The sequence below is a fragment of the Manacus candei genome, unplaced genomic scaffold (genome assembly GCF_025592945.1).
Source record: "Manacus candei isolate 608988 ecotype Guabito, Panama unplaced genomic scaffold, ASM2559294v1 h1tg000008l, whole genome shotgun sequence".
NCBI classification, from domain to species: Eukaryota; Metazoa; Chordata; class Aves; order Passeriformes; family Pipridae; genus Manacus; species Manacus candei.
The window spans coordinates 3,151,957-3,160,955 of NW_026138056.1; positions in this window are offsets into that span (position 1 = coordinate 3,151,957).

Below are 8,999 nucleotides of genomic sequence, written 5' to 3' on the forward strand. Positions count from 1 at the left end.
TCAACTGCTGTTATAATTGTATTTTATTACTGTAGAACTGTATGTGCAGGCATGAAGTTTCAGTGAAAAATTTCCCATTTATTAAAAAAAAAAAAAAAGGAACTTCATCTGGAGACGCTGTGTATTTTTCTGAATCACTCTGGGATATATCCAAGCTCACTTCAGTGTATAAAATGGTACTACATTACAGTATATGCAATGAGCAAACTCAGCAAGTGTAGGTTATGTGTTGACCTCAAAGGTCAGAAAATTGGCGTAGTTGGATGGAAGTGACTCAATAGGACCATTTAAACTGAGATGGGTGATTGGGTGATTCACAAGAGAGTATACAGCATATTGTTTGAGTACCACTTATTCAGTCATTATGCTAAATATTTACTGAATATAACTGAAGACTGTATCTGGTTGTCAGGAGAAGTGCACTTTCATTATTTATTATATATATGTGTGAGCATATATATATAATATATTGATCTGCATGAATATACATTCAGAAATTCAGATCATGAAAACAAATACGTAATTGAATGTTTGTTAAAGCCTGAATCAAAAGTATATGTAACCATTGTACAACCTCCAAAGAAAAAGATAAAAATTTGCATTTAGCAATTTATTGACTGCTAGACTTTTCAGCATCTTTTTACATCATTCATATCTGAAAGAGTGAAAAAAGTGCAGTAAAATACAGAATGCAAAAAAGTATACATATCTTTCTTGCAGTATAGGACAAATTCCTGAAATAAAATAGTAAAGGGTGTGACAGTTGAGTCTAGTCTGTATATTTTATTCAATTTTCATCTATATATATGTGTGTGTGTGAAGGTGCCTGTATATATATATATATATGAAGTAGATATACATATAAATAACAAATCATCAGAAGAGCATTAAAATTTTCAATCAAATAATTATGCTAAGTGTATTTTTTTCAATGAGTAGTCCATTTCAGTCAACAGCATAACTAACTGGACTTTGCATTGCACCTTTTTTTGAATAAAGACCAATGTACAGGTGCATATTTGCAGGATGTAATCAAAATTTTGAGAGGTCTCAGTTACTTGATCACTTTCTTTCAATTTCCTAAAGTAAATCTCTGTTTATGCCACGATGTTTTCTGAAAGGTCTATTTGTATTTTTGTGTTCAAAACTGAAAGTTTCTGGCAAGAAACCACTGTCCTTATCTTCAGTCAGAGATATAGGTAACAATCTAATTTACTTCCTCACATCAAACAAGTATATCACTGAATAAATTGTATCAGCTTGTGGACTCACTTGATAAGATAAACAAATGAGAGTCTTCAAATTTATAGTACATTGCAGAATTAATTGTTTGAGGTAAGATAAGTGAAAAAAAAACACTGGAAAAAATAACCAATTGTTGAAAGGAGGCAACTAACAGTTTTTGAAACTTGAATGGCACTATTTAAAAATATAAGAATGGAAAATATATATTATGTATGTACAAGGATGATATAAATCAGCTTCTGAGGAAAAAGAAAAGAGGTCAGACAGAAAGATACTGGCAATATGCAGAAAGTGAAATCTCTCATTGAATTAATAATAAAAAGCAAATACTTGTTCAAAATCACTGTAGCTTAGATTTTGAAAGTAACAAATCTTCTCCTAAAGACATTCCTACTTCTGAATCATGGGATGGAAAAATTGTCCATGAAAAGTTCTTTTTCAAAAGGTCAGTCCCAAAATGCTTCTAAGGTCAACTTCTCATGACCCTTCTGCTTCATAAACACTGAATGAATAAATTTCCAAACAGCAACATTAACTTTTTCAACTGACTTTTCAGAGAATGTTCTTCTATTTTCTGTTTTCTTTTGTCTGTTTGTTTGTTTGTCTTGAAGTGCAAGTCCTTAATCGTCTCTGGTTAGATTTCACCTTTTTACTTCTGATGATACTCCTTTCAGCCGCTTATTGACATGCTGACGCAGTCAGAATTCAAACAACTCCTATATGCTGAACAAATCCTGGGGATTTCACATGGAAGAAATTCGTATTTCAGTCAAAGTAGTTTGCAATACAAAAAGAAAAAAGTAAAATATAATGGGTCAGTGCAAGACATACTTTTATGAGTAGCTATTTATTTATGAAATATTGTAAAGTAAGTTGAAACACATATATGCAAATATATGCAAATATATATTAATACTTGTGTTGACATATGCAGCATGTATTTTCATACATGTAACATAGATTCATACACATACTGTGGCATTTGTAATTTTGATTTTCCTGCCTAACAACTGAGTAATTAGTATTGTAACATAACTATATTGCATCTGTGGAAAACATAGGTTTTCTTTTCTGTTGATTTTTGTAATCAGTGTTTGTTCTAACTCTAGGAAGTCACCTGTAACTTTACTTACTTTATACCCAATTGATTAAAGAGTTACACTTTCTGTAGTTATATAAATATACAGCCTGTTACATAATTGTATAGCTATAAGTGTATATAGATTGTTTCATTCCTGTAGCCAATATTTTTCATTTAAGAAAATTGATTTCTTCCTGGCTGGGTTAAAAGACATGCTGAAACATAAGGAACTTTATATTTTAAAATAAGTCTTATGTTGAAAGAAAAAGTTTGAAAAGAAATATACAAATATAGAAATATAACTATTTCATTTCAAGGAAAACTACCAATTTTTGTTCCAAATAAAAAAATATTTTGACATAATTATTGCCTGTATTTCTAAGGTAAATGTTTTAGTATTTTTTCAGTTCAAATATTTAAAAATTCAAAACATAATGGATTCTTTTCATGTTACTTTTATTTAAACTCAAATTTATTAGGAAAATGAGAATTTCCTTCTGTTGCCTTTTTTTAATTGAAGTAGGAGGTATTCAAACTTTACTGGTTTTGCATCGGGAATAATGAAAACATGGAATTTCCTACAAAATGTATAAACAAATAAAAACAAACCCCAAAACTGGTGAAAATCAGTACCTCTTAAATTTTAGTCTAAACTGCTAGAGGAAGAATGTAGAAATCACAGGAAAAAAAAAGTAAGTTGAAATTGTCTCTGAAGTATACCCAGTACAACTTCTTGTTTAAAGAAGAGTCAATTGCAAAATTACCTCAACATGTTACAGTGCTAATGAGTACTGTTTATCCCTGATCAGTTATCCATTCACTTTTAATAACAGATGGACAGCAAGAAACATGCAGCAAACAAAGCTCAAAACTGAGTTGTATATGCAAGTTCATAAAAACACAATATAGTTCATCAGCCTAAAAGTTTAGCTTTGGCTCACTCTACACAAATCTTGAGTCAAATGATTGCTTGAAGGCCTCATAAAGCATTTGTAATAAGGATAAGGACTGTCCCTTTGTATCCTGAGTTTATCTTCAACGCCTACAGCATAAGAATGAACTCTTTACCAGTCATTGAAGAGCATATTAATCTAAAAGGCTAAGTACTATTTACCAAGCTTTAAAATTTCTTCTGAAGTTTTCAAATGAGATCTTGATTAACTTTGTGAAAATCGTTTATGAATTGATCAGAGTCTACTAAAACTGAATAGTAATGAAATCATGTACCTATATATATAACAACTTTAATTATCACATCAGCTCTTTAAAATGAGTTCACATATTATCCATAAAGAGTCCTTGAAGCTATGTCCTCCCATCTGTTTTTAGGAAACTAATTTTTGTTTTGTTGTCTCTTCAAAATATGGAAAGTATGAGTTGGATTCTGTGGAAAAAGTGTTGGGTGAGGGAACTTTCACATATAGAAAATGAAGCCAGGTATTTGATATGCCTTTATTGAATTTGGTGATCACTACACTAATCTCAAAAAGAAAGTATGGACTTGATTTAAACTAGTTCAACATAGATAAAAATACCACTCTGTGAAGCGGGCCATCTTGATTCACAACCCTGTAATAAGTGCAATTTTGCCCAGACAAAGGCTGTCAGAAAACAAAAGCATATGTGTTCCTCTAAACAGTGAAATTGGATGATCTTAAAGGTCTCTTCCAACCTTCATGATTCTATGAAACGCATGGTAAAAAAAAACCTGCTGTTGTAATTGAGCAGCAGGATAGTATCAATTTGTTAATGACAATTTTGTTGATATGTCTGGACACAAATATTTGGCATTCAGGTAGCATCATCGATTACAAAGTTCATCATAATTATAATAAAGTAATATACATATGTTTCTCTTCTTCTACATTTAAAGCTGTATATGAGCAATAAATAAATACTGACATCAAAAATAATCTACCTTATTCTACTTTTTAATGTTATCCTAAAGCGGTAGTGTTTAAATACGTTACTGTGATTCCTGCAGAAACAAAGAAAATCAGAGGTGTTCTGATGACCATTAAAATCAACAGAAAAATTGTCATGATAGTGAGAGATACTAGACACAGCAGTTTTATTGACTCTTTTGGCTGATCAAAATGTAATATATGCTAGTGACTCCAAGTAAGGCTGGCTGAAAAAATGCCCAGGTTATCTCCTGTCCCATATACACTATGCCATCCTGTTTGGAAGGATAAAAGGTTTAGATTTAAAGTCAAGCCTGTTCTCTTGCCCTCAGTTTCAAAGAACTAATTCTAGTTGATTTTACTTATTGTTATTAATAGTACTGGAAGAAAGTGACAGGGTCAAGAGTTCAGGAAAATGATGGGTCTGGACTGCATGAAGTATCTTATAACTACATAACTACTCAAAAGTAAGTGTTTCTTATTTATCTCCTGTATTATACCGAAAACCTAGATACATCAGAACTCAAGTCTACCACATAAACCATCAAAAATGTCCAAAACAGAGATGGAGATCTGGAGAATTTTTTAGTATATTAGTTATATTAGTATTAATATTTTTAAAATTTTATTAGTAGAATATTTGAAAATTAACAATAGCATGATTTCTGATGAAAATGTAACAGATGATGAGAAATAATTCTGGTGTATTTGGCAGAATTACAGTTGGACTCGATAATCTTAAGTGTCTTTTCCAACCTGAATAATTCTAAGATTGTATATTTTACTGATGAATTTAAATTTGTAACTGGAAGGACTTAACAGCTCAATGCTGTCAGAATAAGTGAAAAAAGGGGTTTGTTTGGTTTTTTTCTGTTAGATTAGTGAATTATATCAACAGTCATGGAAGAATTTAAGAGCAATAAAACCTCAAGGACAGAACTACAGCATGCAGCAACATAAATTTGAAATTTTATTCTAAGTGGGATACATATATCAGGGTAAATAACAGTTGGTGTTTTAACATCTACTCCTGCAGTGTGTACAGAATACACATTAACATTGAAGATGGTTTCTGCTGCACCAGTCCAGCACTGAGGGTAGAGAAGAAAAGGATGCTCTCTCTAATCAGTCAGTACACAGAATCCAGGCTGGCAAACTGGTTTCCATAACAAACACACCTTAGGCTCAGCTTCTCCATAGTGCTGGATTTCTACGGACTTGATCCATTACTGAGTGACTCTTCCTGCCTCTCACTTAAGTGGTCATGATTGGCAGAAGTCAATGGCCTTACTGATTGCAACACTCTAGGCCAATCCCCTTCACTCTCTCCATGGCTAAAATCAAATAACTGGTATTTCCTGTTTGCTAGTGGCTTCTGACTCTGCTCTCTACTCTCACCACCCCCAAGTATGTTACTAAGATGTAAAACTAACAAGTCCTTCTCTTATTTCCTTCCTGTGCATATCCAGATGAAACTCAGCTCTCTTAGATATACCTCCCCATAAGAATTTTCTGTGCTTGCTTTGTGCTTTCTCAGTCTGTACCAAAGCCATCTAATGATTTAGAGGTAGGAAGATGTAGACACAGTCTCACTTATCTGAGTACTGCCTTCATAAGGTGTCACCTTGTGACATCATTTCAGTACAGGATATCAAAGCCACTTGTAACTAAACTGGCAGACACAAGAGAATTCAATCAGGTGGGGAGAATAAAGTAATTGGGCTGCCAGTTTTTGGTGGCCATTTGTACAATTGGTTCTAGCTGAGATGTATTACTTCACCCTTGAAATATCTGATTTGAAGGATCTCCTAGTTATCTCCTATTCAGTCAGAGTGTGCAGCATGACCTTTAAGTCAGCCAGTGCTCTGCTCACCTGGTAGTTATTTGATGTACAGAAGCTTGCAAGACTTGTAGTAGGAGGGAATCTTTAAACTCAAGAAATTATAACAGTTCACAGTAATTTCAGCACAAGTGTTGATTTACCTTTCGAATGCAGGCAGGCTAAGTTGCTAAATGAAGTTCTGGTAATAAAAAAATACTCCCACTGATTTAACTCAGAGAATCATTTACACAATATACTTAACTCATAGGAGGTGTGCCCTCCTCCTGACAGGTTTGACAATCATAAGCTCCTCCTCGCACCTATTTTATTTCTTTTTTTAACACTCAGAGAGTCTCAGAGATCTATCAGTCTGTCATTCTAACAAGTATCTAATAAAAATTACTTGCTTTTACACAGCCTCTTCTAATTTTGATAGGGGAGGAAAATTGAGAAAGAAAAATCTAATATTCTTTTAGTTAAAATATCTTTTTCATTAAGAGTATACTGCTGTGATATAGCATAACAATAATATAGGTACCTAGTTGAGCTGTCATCATATTCATATATTTACTTATTCCTCAGTGGTAAATATCCACTGTTTGGTCTGCACTGGATTGGAGTTTGGACAGATAACAATACAACATTTCTGAACTGGTGAATGGAAGTTACTGGGTGTTCTGTCTTATGCCTTTCTCGCAATAATTCTGCCTTTGGACAAACATGGAGATGCACCATAGTCATTAAAAAAGAAACTCTAATAAATATGCATCTGCACTGCTACATGCAAACCTTCAGCAAAATTAGTTGCTATTCCCAGCTATTAATTAAATAGCAGAATTTCTATATTTGGGACAAAAAAATCTGTGCCAGAACATCTGTTCACTTTTTTCAAAACACATTTTGTATTTTCTAGTACAATAATGTGAGAAATTGATTGTACTCAGAAAGCACAATTGTACATCAAGGAAACATGCCGTGTTGGACTAGCTCTTTGGTCACATTTGAATAGCTAGTAAAAGATTTAATAATAATCCGCAGTGCAAGAATTTGAGTGATGCTTTGTTTAAAGCCAGGAAAATATATGGGACAGGGAGTTGTTCTTAAGTGAGAGAAGGATTGTAAAATCTAAATGTTATTTTAATGGCTGTTTTTCAATCAGCAATCTTCCAGTTCTGAAAACTGGAACTGACAAAGGAATTGATGTATATCTCAGAATCACAGAATCATAGAATATCCTGAGCTGGAAGGGACCCACAAAGATCACTGAGTCCAGCTCCTGGTCCTGAACAGGACAGCCCCAGGACTCCCACCATGTGCCAGAGAGCATTGTCCAAATATTTCTTGAAATCTGTCAAGCTTGATGCTGTGACCAGTTCCAGCGCCCAACCACCCTGTGGGTAAAGAACCTTTTCCTAATATTCAGCCTAAACCTCCCCTGACACAGCTTCATGCCATTCCTTTAGGTCCTATTGCCATTTACCAGAGAGAAGAATGTACTTGCACCAAGTTTTCTGAGTTCTTCATGCTCTTTTCAGGGCATGCAGTAGAAGATGAAAGGTCAGCAGATGTTTTTATTACATTGATTCTCCCATCTGAGGAACAAAACACATTAGTATCAATGAGATCCATAGTAAATTAGTACTTCATTTCTTCTGTTTCTTTAGCATTGCATCCCACAAACTTCCAGATAAACTCTGAAGTTATACTACCTTTTCAAGCCACACTTCCTGTGTATCCTTCCATCAAAACATGAAAAAAATTAAAAAAGCTTATTTCAATTTTTTCTTTGGGATATGTATTTTTTCTTCAGCTAGAATTCTTATTTTGTGCTCTTTGAAATATCCTCCCGCTATTCAGTTCAACCTTCGGGTTAGTTTGCTACTCAGAAACAGTTGTAACATTCCATATAAATACTGTTCTCAAACATAGATGGATTCTAGCTTTTATTAGCAGAATTCCTTCATCTAGGAATATTTCATTTGTGTTTAATGATGTGATGCAGTAGAGAGTTTATAAGAAGAAAATTTAGCTGTTCAGGATGAAGGAATTCTTCTGTCTATTCATTATTACTTAAATTTACTGTTTGGTTTTCTAACTGAATGATTCTTTGCAATTGCTAAGAACTCATAGATGATAAGCCTTCTTGGCTTCCAGTGAAGTCCTGAAATTTCCACTTGATCCTGAAATCCTGTCTGCAACAGGAAATCATGTGTAATTTAATGAAATCTCTGTGTTGGCTTCAATGGATTCTGTATGACTGCACAGGGAAGTAAACACAGTTCTATCATGCCTACTGTCCTAAGAGAAATTATTAAAAAATATTCTCTTGACATATTGAATATTCTTTAATATTCTGTTGAATATATTCTGGTCAAAACCTACTAAAATATAAAATATAAAATACCAGATTCATTTTATATAAAAAGAAGAATGTCACAGTGGAATTTTATCCAGGTATCACAATAGACACAGAAATGAAACAGGAAATTAAAATTAATGAGGCAAGACTTTTCTCTTGTTCCAATGTATTTTTAATTCTTATTTCAAAAGGGAGTACAAGCTAAAAAGCCTTCCAGGTTTATGCAACAGTAGGACACGGAAGCTTGCTCTTGGCTTCATTAAGTCCAGCCTAGAGATGTGTGCTCGCGCCCGGGCACACACATATACAAATACACACAAAGTATTCTACTTGTTTAAATGAAATTTCCCTGGAGGCTTTTCTGTGTAAGAGAAATCTTTTGCCTTAGTGCACTACCAGTCCTTCATTTCCAGTCATAATGAGCTATTTTACTTTGTATTCTGTTGTTGAAGTTTTTATGAGAATCTTTGCTCTTCCATATGGATAAGTACTTTATGATTTTCATTCTTCATTGATTTAAAGGTCATTATCAATTCTAGTTATTTTGCCCATAGCTCTTTTTTGTTTTCATGCAACTTTCCAGTCCTT